Source organism: Natator depressus, chromosome 1, assembly GCF_965152275.1.
Source record: "Natator depressus isolate rNatDep1 chromosome 1, rNatDep2.hap1, whole genome shotgun sequence".
NCBI lineage: Eukaryota > Metazoa > Chordata > Testudines > Cheloniidae > Natator > Natator depressus.
In genome coordinates, this window is record NC_134234.1 from 263,277,961 (window position 1) to 263,290,966 (window position 13,006).

General features: G+C 44.8%; 1 protein-coding gene across 7 annotated transcripts in view; it reads left to right on the forward strand.

Moving 5' to 3' along the window:
• Positions 1-13,006, forward strand: part of ANKS1B (ankyrin repeat and sterile alpha motif domain containing 1B) — a 749,199-nt gene that overhangs the window by 335,941 nt on the left and 400,252 nt on the right. The gene's annotated exons all lie outside the window — the stretch shown is intronic.

Genomic DNA, 13,006 nt, shown 5'->3' on the forward strand with positions numbered 1-13,006 from the left:
GCACTTTCAACAGTAGATCTCAAAGCGCTACAAAGGAGGTAATTATCATTATCCCCATTTTACAGATAGGGAAACAGAGAGAAACAGAGGTGAAGTGTCTTGCCCACAATCATACAGGAGATCAGTGGTGAAGCTAGAAATCGAACTCCGGCGTCCCAGTACAGTCCTTTATCCATTTGGCCACACTGCCGCCTTCTGATACTGTATCACAGATTGGACTTCACAAAAATCTGTTATAAACATTCAGCTTGACAGTGCCCCTGTAAGATAAACTATCTGAAACTGTAATAATCTATGTTGTTGTTTCTATCACATAAGGATTTTTAATTACAAATATGTATGCTGTTTAGGGGGCAGCTAACTCCCTTTGAAAGTCCCAGTCATCATTTTAACCTAAACTGTGTCCCTCTAAGAAATGTTGGTTTTGTCCTGCTCACTTTTTTATCATCCATCTTTTTCTTTCTCTTGTTGTGATTCAGCTCTGACGTTGAATGTTAATGAGTAAGAACTCAGGGCAAGCCAGGCATTCATTTTTAGTTTTGATAAAGTGATTTCCACAGGTTTTTTTTCTGGTTTTGAGACAGTCCTTTAGAAGGGATAATGTTACAGTTCATATAATTGGAGATTTTCCTGTTAGTGTACACTAGTGGGGATTACTACTTAGAAGAGAGAGGTATTTTCTTCAAAGTATACCTTCATTTTAATCACTGGGTCTACTTATCTCTTCCACTTATGACATGACCTGGAGAATCCAACAGCCAAAAATATGATCTGTGATCAGTCATGTAATGTTTGACAAATATGTGTGGCAAAGCTAAGGTTGGTACCTTATATAGAAACCTAATTTAAGTTCCTTACCTCTCCACTCAGTACTTCATTGAATCTGTTCCTTCAGGAATAAATGACCTTGGTATTGACCTTTTGATTGATAGATTTCTTGGATGTTTGCCAAAATGTAATAGATAATTGCTGTCTTCCAAGCAATTTGACTCAGCTTGTGTGAAATGTGTACAATCAACTATCTTTCTAAAGACCTAATAGCTTCCTTCAGTTGTTGCTTGGACAATTGTTGCTTGATTACTGTTTTTACAAGGAAAAAAATTAGCTTAGCTGCATTTTTTCTTTCAATAGAAAAAGGAGTAGATGAATGTCTTCATTCTGGTGAAAGTAGAGTTGAAAGGAATTAATTACTTTATTTAAACGATTGATTTGTTTGATATTATAAAAGAGAGAACTTGCAGGAAAGCACCTATGGGTTTCTCATTCATCAAGCAAAGCAAGCTGTTACTCTTAAGGATGATGATAAATCAGGGGAATGGAAAATTGACATGACAGATTGAGGAGAGAGTTATATCACAATGAGTGACAGAAATGCATTACGGTACTCACCCATAGAAATTGTGGAAGGGGAGTTTTTTGTCATAACGGAACGAACACATCTAGATATAATATCAGTAACAATAGCAACATGATTATTAACACCCCAAACAACATACGTAGTATGTAACACCAACAGAGCCCATCACTGGTGGGCAGGATTGAACCTAGGACCTCTGGAGCTTAGTGCATGAGCCTCTACTGTGTAAGCTAAACACCAGCTGGCTGTTGGCTGACGCTGTAGAGCAAACTCATTAATCTCTCTCTTGCTCTGTCTGCGCCACTAGATGGGACAGAACACCACACCCGGGAGGTGTGTGGGTTTCAAGTAGACTAACCTTTACTGCATATTTAAGGATAAAAGCATAGACAAATTGACTGGAGTGGGCCCAGTGGTAAGATCTAGCATCCCATAGCACTCTGTCTTCACGAATAAGGTCAGCTCCCAGGCTACTGCACTGGGCAGCACAGCATGGGGAGGAGGTGGCCAGCCCTCTGTGAAGAAAGAAGTAGTTCGGGACTATTTAGAAAAGCTGGACGTGCACAAGTCCATGGGGCCGGATGCGTTGCATCCAAGAGTGCTAAAGGAATTGGCGGATGTGATTGCAGAGCCATTGGCCATTATCTTTGAAAACTCATGGCGATCCGGGGAAGTCCCAGAAGACTGGAAAAAGGCTAATGTAGTGCCCATCTTTAAAAAAGGGAAGAAGGAGGATCCTGGGAACTACAGGCCAGTCAGCCTCACCTCAGTCCCCGGAAAAATCATGGAGCAGGTCCTCAAGGAATCAATTCTGAAGCAATTAGAGGAGAGGAAAGTGATCAGGAACAGTCAGCATGGATTCACCAAGGGAAAGTCATGCCTGACTAATCTAATTGCCTTCTATGATGAGATAACTCGTTCTGTGGATGAAGGGAAAGCAGTGGACGTGTTATTCCTTGACTTTAGCAAAGCTTTTTACACGGTCTCCCACAGTATTCTTGTCAGCAAGTTAAAGAAGTATGGGCTGGATGGATGCACTACAAGGTGGGTAGAAAGTTGGCTAGATTGTCAGGCTCAACGGGTAGTGATCAATGGCTCCATGTCTAGTTGGCAGCCGGAATCTAGCGGAGTGCCCCAAGGGTCAGTCCTGGGGCCGGTTTTGTTCAATATCTTCATTAATGATCTGGAGGATGGTATGGATTGCACCCTCAGCAAGTTTGCAGATGACACTAAACTGGGAGGAGTGGTAGATACATTGGAGGGTAGGGATAGGATACAGAGGGACCTAGACAAATTGGAGGATTGGGCCAAAAGAAATCTGATGAGGTTCAACAAGGACAAGTGCAGAGTCCTGCACTTAGGACAGAAGAATCAAATGCACCACTACAGACTAGGGACCGAATGGCTAGGCAGCAGTTCTGCAGAGAAGGACCTGGGGTAACAGTGGACGAGAAGCTGGATTTGAGTCAACAGTGTGCCCTTGTTGCCAAGAAGGCCAATGGCATTTTGGGATACATAAGTAGGGGCATTGCCAGCAGATCGAGGGACGTGATCGTTCCCCTCTATTTGACATTGGTGAGGCCTCATCTGGAGTACTGTGTCCAGTTTTGGGCCCCACACTACAAGAAGGATGTGGAAAAATTGGAAAACGTCCAGCGAAGGGCAACAAAAATGATTAGGGGACTGGAACACATGAGTTATGAGGAGAGGCTGAGGGAACTGGGATTGTTTAGTCTACAGAAGAGAAGAATGAGGGGGATTTGATAGCTGCTTTTAGCTACCTGAAAGGTGGATCCAAAGAGGATGGATCTAGACTATTCTCAATGATAACAGATGACAGGACAAGTAGTAATGGTCTCAAGTTGCAGTGGGGAAGATTTAGGTTGGATATTAGGAAAACCTTTTTCACTAGGAGGGTGGTGAAACACTGGAATGCGTTACCTAGGGAGGTGGTGGAATCCCCTTCCTTAGAAGTTTTTAAGGTCAGGCTTGACAAAGCCCTGGCTGGGATGATTTAGTTGGGGATTGGTCCTGCTCTGGGCAGGGGGTTGGACTAGATGACCTCCAGAGGTCCCTTCCAACTCTGATATTCTATGATTCTATGATGGCAGTGGAATTAAGGAATCCCCTCCTCACCTACCTGTAGAAGAAACTCACTCCGGGGATAGACTAGCAAGTAGCTGTGGCAACATCTTTTTGCAGTCACAAAATTCTTCCAGACAGTAACTCCCCTAACTTTACCAGAACCAACTGTGCATATATTAAATGCACATATGCCGGTAAATGGAGGGGTCTCGTGGTAATGCTCTGTGGATTTCACCAAAGATACTTCTTGCATATAAAACAAAACATTGTATTTGTAATATTTTGGCATTAAAATTGGAATAATTTCAATTTGCATTGTCTTCCTATGTTTTTGTCTTCCTTCTTTTTCCATTTTGTTTTTTTAGTGTTTTATTTTTCTCTCTAGAATCCACCACCTTCTTTTTTTCCACTATCTGGTTCCTTTAACCATAATTTTTCTCTCCCCTTTCTCTGTTGTTTCTCTCCTGTTTTCTCCCACACCTTTCTTTTGTTCATTGCTGAGAACTCTTCCTTCTGTTCAGTCCCCACTTTCTTCTTTCTTATCTTGTCTCATGTTCTTTCCTTCCCTTCATCTAATCCTCTTCTCTCTCCACTGCCTGCCCACAACCTTCAATCACTAATTGCAAACAAAACATCTCAGGCACCCATGCACACTCTCACTGGAGCCAACTACACTCTCAGGGTGCATCTTCACTAGGAAAAAAAGGTTTGTTCTTAACATGTGTTATCTAGCAGGAAGTAATATCCTAGTGTAGATAAGGCAGCTTTAGTTTACACATGAGTTAGCAGGTCCAGTCTGACTACAGTTTACCTTCATCTGCTAACTCATGTGAAAACTACAAACTACCTTATCTACACTAGGATTTAAGTCCTGCTAGTTATCTCGGGTTAGGAACATACCTTTTTTCCTAGTGAAGACAAGGCCTTAAGTCAGGCCTGCACAACTTGTAAAGCAGCGAGAGCCATATTACTCCAAAGAAAACAGCTGAGGGCCGAAACCCCCTGGCCCCGCCAAAACACCCCCCCACCCCTAGCACCGTCCGGCCCCGCGGAAACAACCCCCGCCAGCACTGCCCGCCCCACGGAAACAAATCCTCCTTCCCCAGCGCCACCCCGCCAGGCATGAGGGGTGCAGGGGTCAGGGCAGGGGGCTGGGGGTGTGTGAGGGGGTGCAGGGGGCTGGGGAGATGTGGGGGGTGCAGGGATCAGGGCAGGAGGCTGAGGGTGTGTGAGGGGGGTGCAGGGGTCAAAGTGGGCAGAGGGCTGGGGGTGTGGGCTGGGGTTGTGGGGGTGCTCACGGCAGGGGCTGGAGGGGATATGCCCCGATTCCAGCCCCTTCCCCAAGGCCACACTCCCTCCTCTTCTCCTCCTCCCCGGAGCAGTGAGCATGCTGAGGCTCCGCTTCTCCCCCTCCCTCCTGCCAGCAAGCAGCGGCAGGGAGAGAGGGAGGGGAGGGAACATAGCATGCTGGGGGTAGAGGCGGGGGAGGAGCTTGGCTGCCAGCAGAGCCCTGCTGCAGCAGGAGCCCCAGCTGAGGGGAGCATCAAGCTTCTGCCCCCACAGGAGAGAGCAGGAGGACAGAGAAGAGCAGGCCAGGCCGGGGCCCTTTTGGACCCGTGGGCCCGGCACCAGTGGCGCCATGGTAAATACGGTATTGCCGCCACTGCCTGCCCGCTCGCTCGGCTCATCATCCCCCCACCCTCCCGCTTCCCTCTTGCCTCCTCAGCCCCTCTCCCCCGCCGCCAGCTCACCTGCCCTCCGCCACTAGCCTCTTCACTACCCCGCCAGCCGGCCAGCCAGGCAGCCGTTGGCTTGCCCTACCCCACCTACTCACCCCCCGCGGGCCGCACAGTGAGCCCACCTACTCATCCTTCCTCGGGCCGCACAGTGAGCACACGGGGGCTGCATGTTGTGCAGGCCTGCCTTAAGTTATATCCTCGTTGCAGGCTAATTACAAGTTGGGCAATTGTGGGTAATCATCTCATGGTAGCCTAACTCACGAGTTAGTTCTGTCTAGTTCCTCATGCTGCTGTCACACCTGTATCTGCATTGGTGATGTATCTGGGTCATGAGAGGCAATACAGATATCTGGGTGCATATTTTGTGTTTCATAGTACTACAACTCACTATCCTGCTCCATGCATGCTTTTGTGCAACTTCTCTGCCCACTCTGGGAATTGTGAGAGGAAACTATCTAGGCCCAGGAAATACATTGGGCATATGGGAAAGACCTAAAGTGCTGTAGTAGTGTGCATTGCATCCTAGTGCTGAAGCTATGGATCCCACTATCCTAAGATCTGGGACCAACAGCTGCTGACTTTAATGGAGGAAATGTTTCTTTGGCATGTTTCTGCAGAAGCTGCTGCCAAGATGCAGTGGGTGTTTCCAATGCAGCTTTTTGACCAGAGAGGGCAGAGGTAGTGACTTGCAGTTACAAACAGAAGCAGAACAACAACAGACTGCGGTGGCATATTCATGGATACCCACATAGGATGTGCTGTCCAAGTGCATCATGCCACGGCGATCTCGAGGTCTGGCGTGCTTTGACACAGAAAAGCTGATACGTTGTTCTGCCTGTAATGACACTGTCATTATTGGGATGTCTGTGAAAATTGTGATTTTTTTTTTAGGTGATCCAGCCTTATTTTCTGTTACCCTCGTTTGATGAAGACTTATCCTGAATTGTACCCACTGGGCAGGAGGCAGTTCAGCTATATGCTGAGCGGGTGCAAGATGGTGGTGGAATGTGCATTTGGCCACTGAAAGCAATGTGGCGCTGCTTACGGCTTTGTAGTATATATAATCCCATACACGGGATGGGGGCTTGTTGTGTGCTTCCCACTATATATGAGGACAGTGGTGGTTTGTGGGTCTCTTAGAGACTATCGCCTTGTGCCTGCTGATGCTGGTGCAGGGTCTGTTACAGTAAAAGACATAAGAGATGCCTCATGCGCTCACATTCCTGCACTGTGTAGAGAGTACACAGAGGATAATTAATGGGATGGCACACTGGGGCTGTTGCCTTGAAATCAAATGTTGTGTTTGCACATGAATTAAAGAAAGAAATATGGTTCATTTGGCATTTTTCTTTTTCTTTACTTAAATTTATTGAAGGTAAACATATGTAGGCAGTCCAGCTGCCCTAACACAGTTTAAAGATGGGTGAGGAGGGGAAACAATTGCAAAACAAACCTCCCAGACATAACACAAAACCTTGATGCGTCACAAATAATGAAACTGCACATCATCAGCGTATCTGTTCTGTTACCCACATTGGAATGGGTACGGAGTGCAGCAGATACTGGTGATGCATTTCCATGGCTTATTGATTGCCTCAGTTACTGGTTCGCACATCCATTGTTGTCCATAGGTAGAGGACATGGTAAAAGAGCTAAAACCTGTCCACATATTTTATAATATTTCAAATAATAATACAATGGCTGCACCCATCTTACCCAGCTGAGATGCTGTATTCTCCTCTGGCTCTTCCATGAGGATCCCCTCAACACCACTGTGCTCTTCCTGGTCCAAACCTCTTAAGAGTCCCTGTGACTTGGGACTGAGGTGGTCTTCCGGGAGGGTTGCTGTTTGGAGGGATGGATTCTGTATCCTTGAAGGCATCCAGGTTCCAAACCCATTCCTGTACTCATTCCACAACGGAGTCCAAGCTGCAGTGGGGCTCTGTGCTCAGGGCTCTGCTCAGCATGCAGTCATCTCCTCATAAAATGGGGAGCTCATCGCACATCCATTGTTATCCTTGGCTTTCTAGTAGCTCACCCTGATATCTTGAATCTTCTCCCTTCATTGTTGTCTGGTACGGTTGATCCGATGATCAGCTAGTGGTTGTCAATTCACATTGTTATACAGTTGAAGTGAAGGTTCCTCTTCAAGGATCCAAGTCATGGGTTTTGCATGTTTCAGCCCAAAGATCACCCAAGATTTGGTGTCAGTTCCAGCCAGGTGACTGCATGCTGATACATGGGCTTGTTAGCAGGAAGTCTTCCAGAGACCAAAGATATCCAAAGCAGCAGAAGTAGTGCAGGACTGAAGACCCTAAGTGGAAGCAGATGAAGGCAGTTAACTTCTGGTCAGTGCACAGATAGATGACAATACTGTACTTAAGATTGGGCACACACAGGGCTTGTGAGAAGGAATTGGTGAGCCATCATCTACTGATTATTGGCATTGGTCATATATTTTCACTGCAGTTTCTTTGGGTTAGCAAAATATGAGATAAGCTAACTCAGGCTCTTCCATATACCTCAGGGCATGGTGGCTGCCTTGTAATGTGGCACAACTGTGGCATGACTGTGGGGTGTTGTGTGAATGGGGAGTGCCTTAAGGAGAAAATTCCTGGTGGGAACATAGTTAAATTTCCAGTGAAGACAAAGCCACAGAGTCTACAAAAGATCTACCCTAAACCTAAGGAAAGAAACCAATGCAACATATCGCTAAGTATCCAGAAAGTCTTGTGGTTCTCCAAAACCATGTTTTTTAAAAGAACCAAATACCTGGTTTTGCAAAAGTAGTTTAGCTGCTACAAAACTTTTCTATGACTTTTTATAATTTTCCCTATGATTCCCAAGAGCTGTGATATTGACAATGTTTTCATGACTCATCCACAAAATTGTCCATGACAAATCCGCAGCCTGAATTATAGCAGATGAAATAAAATGGAATACTGAAAATAATGCCATTATTATTTGAAAAGAAAAAGTTGCATAATAGCATAATTAAACATGTGCAAGGTACACAGTGAAACTAATGACCCCATGCAATGCACTTCAGCTACAAAAGACACAGGCGGAGACTGAGTATTAAAAAAGTATTTGAAAGCCTTGGTTTGCCCCTAGACAACGATTTACAACAGATGTGGGAGATGATGGAGGAGAGTGGCTGAAAGAATCAGTGACAGCTAATTTCAATTTTTGTTAACCAAATGAGTTACTCAGCAGGAGATTTAAGTGTAGTAGTGCTAAAAGTATGTGCAAAGTATTACCAGTTTTGCTTGAATGCAGCAAATGGTATATGGATAAAGTTCTTGATTTATCCCTTGCTTAGATGAGAGCTAGAAATGTGTATGGATGGTTAGGAATAGGAATTTTAGAATCCTTTAAGAGTCTTCCTTAACTGCTATTTTTGAGTTCTTCCACCTTCAGCTTCTTATATATGATCCCCTATGCCTGGAATGTCGTCTTGATTCTGATGCACCAAACAACTTCAGTTTCAAATCCTTCTTTATAATCCTCTTGCTTTGCAAATTCTTCAGATGTTTCTCTTTAACGTCTGCTTTGTAGAATTGGTATCTGGTGTATCATAGAAATGTGAGCTACATTGTAAGCCCCTTCATGTGAGTGTCTTTAATACACTTTTGAAGTGCCATGCAAACTTTGAGGTAGAATGACCTAATATTAAAGAAAAAGACTAAGTCAGAAGACAGAGATTGTGTTCCTGACTCTGCCACTAACCTGCTGTATGATCTTCAGACTTAGCCTCTGTGTGCAGGAAGACAATACTTAATCACCTTTGCAATGTTCTTCAGAGGATTCTTTATATTGCAAAGGTGCTATAAAAGGACAGAGTATTATTTGTTATGTAAATAATGTGTTGTATACAAGTGGCATTAGCAGAAACACCACCTTGATTAAATCTTATAACTTGTTAATAAAGTAAGGTCAGGCCTTGTCAGAATTCGAGTGATCTCAAAAAAAAAAAAAGGGAGGGGTCCTCCAGGAAGTTGATATTCAATATGTGCTCCTCTTTCCTGTGAGTCAACAGTAAACTAAGGTCACAAAGTGGTTATGAGTCAGTGTGCTGCTGAAGGTGCCATGGTTCAAATTGTGATGACCTCCTCTAAGCCAGGCTTATATTTTAATTAATTAAGCCTAAATTAAGGCTAAGGATGTAGTTTCATTTTAATCAGCAAAAGATTTTTCATTCAAATGAATAATTTGTAACAAGTATGTTAGTCATCTTTTGGCTGAGTGGTACACTACATTGGCTCCCTGCTCTCAGAAGCTTGAGTCTATGCTGATCATTATTCCTTAAATCTTATAAGGTCACCCTTGTTGAGATGTTTGCTATATTCTCCCACAATGCTATTAAACAGCTGATTTTAGCAGTTAGAGTGATCTAGATTTGTGTGGCTCCTAACTTCAGATTCCATTGAAGAATTAGTATGTTTCCTGATAGGTGAAACCTGTCTGAGAGGACATTTCTTGTCAATATTTGAGAGTGATCTGTATCTGAGTGAGAACTACCCTCTCAATCTTCTTGTAAGAGTGCAAGAGTGGTCTCAGGGATTTGTCAAAGACTGCCCGCAAATGTACTCATTAGAAAGGAATCCACTCATTCATATCTGGTTTACTACCAACCTCAGGTTAGACCATAGGTCCATAACATTCTGAGTCTTTGACAAGACCACAGCCATAATGATTTATAAACACCTTGGGAGCTCAGTGGGAGGGCAAAACAGCATATTTGAAAAACAGTTCATCTCCCACTACAGCCACAGTATTTCTAGGCAGCAAGAGAGACCCTTGGAGGTAAGGCATCAGTCTGGGAACTTTGAGTCATAGAATCATAGAAGATTAGGGTTGGAAGAGACCTCAGGAGGTCATCTAGTCCAACCCCCTGCTCAAAGCAGGACCAACTCCAACTAAATCATCCCAGGCAGGGCTTTGTCAAGCTGGGCCTTAAAAACCTCTAAGGATTGAGATTCCACCACCTCCCTAGATAACCCATTCCAGTGTTTCACCACCCTCCTAGTGAAATAGTGTTTCCTAATATCCAACCTAGACCTCCCCCACTGCAACTGGAGACCATTGCTCCTTGTTCTGTCATCTGCCACCACTGAGAACAGCCAAGCTCCATCCTCTTTGGAACCCCCCTTCAGGTAGTTGAAGGCTGCTATCAAATCCCCCCTCACTCGTCTCGTCTGCAGGCTAAACAAGCCCAGTTCCCTCAGCCTCTCCTCATAAGTCATGTGCCCGAGCCCCCGATTGTTGCCCTTTGCTGGACTCTCTCCAATTTGTCCACATCCCTTCTGTAGTGGGGGGCCCAAAACTGGATGCAGTACTCCAGATGTGGCCTCATTAATGCTGAATAGAGGGGAATAATCACTTTCCTCGATCTGCTGGCAATGCTCCTGCTAATACAGCCCAATATACTGTTAGCTTTCTTGGAACAAGGGCACACTGCTGACTCATATTCACCTTCTCATCCACTGTAATCCCCAGGTCCTTTTCTGCAGAACTGATGCTTAGCCAGTCGGTCCCCAGCCTGTAGCGATGCATGGGATTCTTTCATCCTAAGTGCAGGACTCTGCACTTGTTCTTGTTGAACCTCATCAGATTTCTTTTGGCCCAATCCTCCAATTTGTCTAGGTCCCTCTGTATCCTATCCCTACCCTCCAATGTATCTACCACTCCTCCCATCTTAGTGTCATCTGCGAACTTGCTGAGGGTGCAATCCACACCATCATCTAGATCATTAATAAAGATGTTGAATAAAACTGGTCCCAGGACCGAGCCCTGGGGTACTCAGCTTGATACCAGCTGCCAACTAGACATTGAGCCGTTGATCACTACCTGTTGAGCCCGACGATCTAGCCAGCTTTCTATCCACCTTATAATACATTCATCCAATCCATACTTTTTTAACTTGCTGGCAAGAATACTGTGGGAGACCGTATCAAAAACTTTGCTAAAGTCAAGATATATCACGTTCACTGCTTTCCCCATATCCACAGAGCCAGTTATCTCATCATAGAAGGCAATCAGAGTCCATCCTCCTGTCATTTGAGATGGAATCTGAGGACCATTCTTGGGTCCAGGAGGTCTCCATGCCACCTACTTCCAAGAAGGCTAAACCTTCTTATGACCCTGTTCCTGATGCTCCAGTTGATTCTCCATTTCCCTTGACAACTTCTTTACCATGGGGACCCACCCTATCCTTCTGGTGCATGAAATTTGGCTAAATTCTGCAGTCATCTTGAATATAGTCTCTTCAACTTCTGCATTTGCCATTGGATGCCCATCTGATTCAGGAAGACATACCTCTCCTCAACTTCATGCTTCTCTAAAGAAGCTGGTCAGACTAGATAATCATAATGGTTTCTTCTGGTCTTAAAATCTATTAATCTAAATGATTAGATATTTAACTTTTTTTTAGACATCTTGCTATTTATTTGGTATCTTAGAGTTCCAGCAAAAGAGCAGATTGGCTGTTCCCCTGAATCTCCTGTCACCAGCTGGGAACCATTAGCTAATGCCTGCCTTTATCCTGCTTATATCCAAATATATGGAGAGACGTCACCAGGTCCACAATCATGATCTGATAAATGTTTATACTCACTCCAAGTCAGGCTTTCTGGTTGTTAAGGTAATTTAATGAGTAGTCAAACCATGTTCCTCACCTTCAACAAGGATTTTAGGGAGAAAATTATGTATCTCTGCCACACTTCAAACGAGACCTGCAAAATTATCAGCAAATACTGATGCGGTACAGTTTCTTGTCCTGGGACAGACAGCTCTTGTTACTGAACCAGCTTCCAGAATTGGCAAAAAGACACGACAACAAGCATTTGAATCCTATGGGATTAGTTTACACTAACATTTGTCTTGACATTTTCTGCCACTGTACTACCACTGGTGCAGCTCCACCAAAGATAGCAAACAGTGGGAACTCTACTGTGAACAGGCCACTAGGATTCTAACCACTATCATCTAGACTTGGGTTTGGGTTTGAGGGACGTGGTGGCTAAAATGTGGGCAGGTGACTTACACTAACGCTGACACCATTGCTAAAATCAGTAGAGCTAAATCGCTGGTAATGCAAGGTGGAAAACTTGAAGAAAAATACTATGGAAAATACATTAGTGGGTTTTAAATAATATTGTGAAGAGTTACTTACTCTTACTATTAAAACAAAATGTAAATACTTTTGCAATATTTCTTTGCAACATTGTTTAAAATCCTCTTTGAAAGTCATGTATTTAATTTCTTGGTGATTGATCTTGTTTTGCTTTCTCAAATTAGGATGACCAAATGTCCCATTTTTAAAGGGACAGTCCTGTATTTAAGCCCTCCTGCAGTTGTCCTGGCTTTTTCTTAAAAACAGGCAAATTGTCCCATATTTTCTGTCTTCCCATCATCAGTACTGGCCGGTCCTGCTGCTGGCTGGATCCGTGCTCACCAGCCGCCTGCTCAGCAGCGGTGAGTGGGGGGAGGGTCCAGTAGCAGACGATAGGGGTGGGTGTGCAAAGCTGGTGGCAGGATGAAGATCCAATGCACAGGGCTGGCCACTTCCCCTGTTCATCCGTCAGCACAGCCCCCTGTCCCATTTCCGACTGGTGCAGCAGCTGGTAAGTGTGGGCAGGTGCCAGGCAGCAGACGGTTACGTGTCACCTCTGCTGCCCACCCATCCACCATTTACATGCTCCCCCCTCACTGTCCTCTCCCTGTTTTTCCCCTTCACCCCCCCACCCCCGAGCCCTACCGCTTCTCCATATCCCCCCAGCGGGGTGCATCTCACTCCTAGTGCTGTGGGGAGAACCAGGCCCTG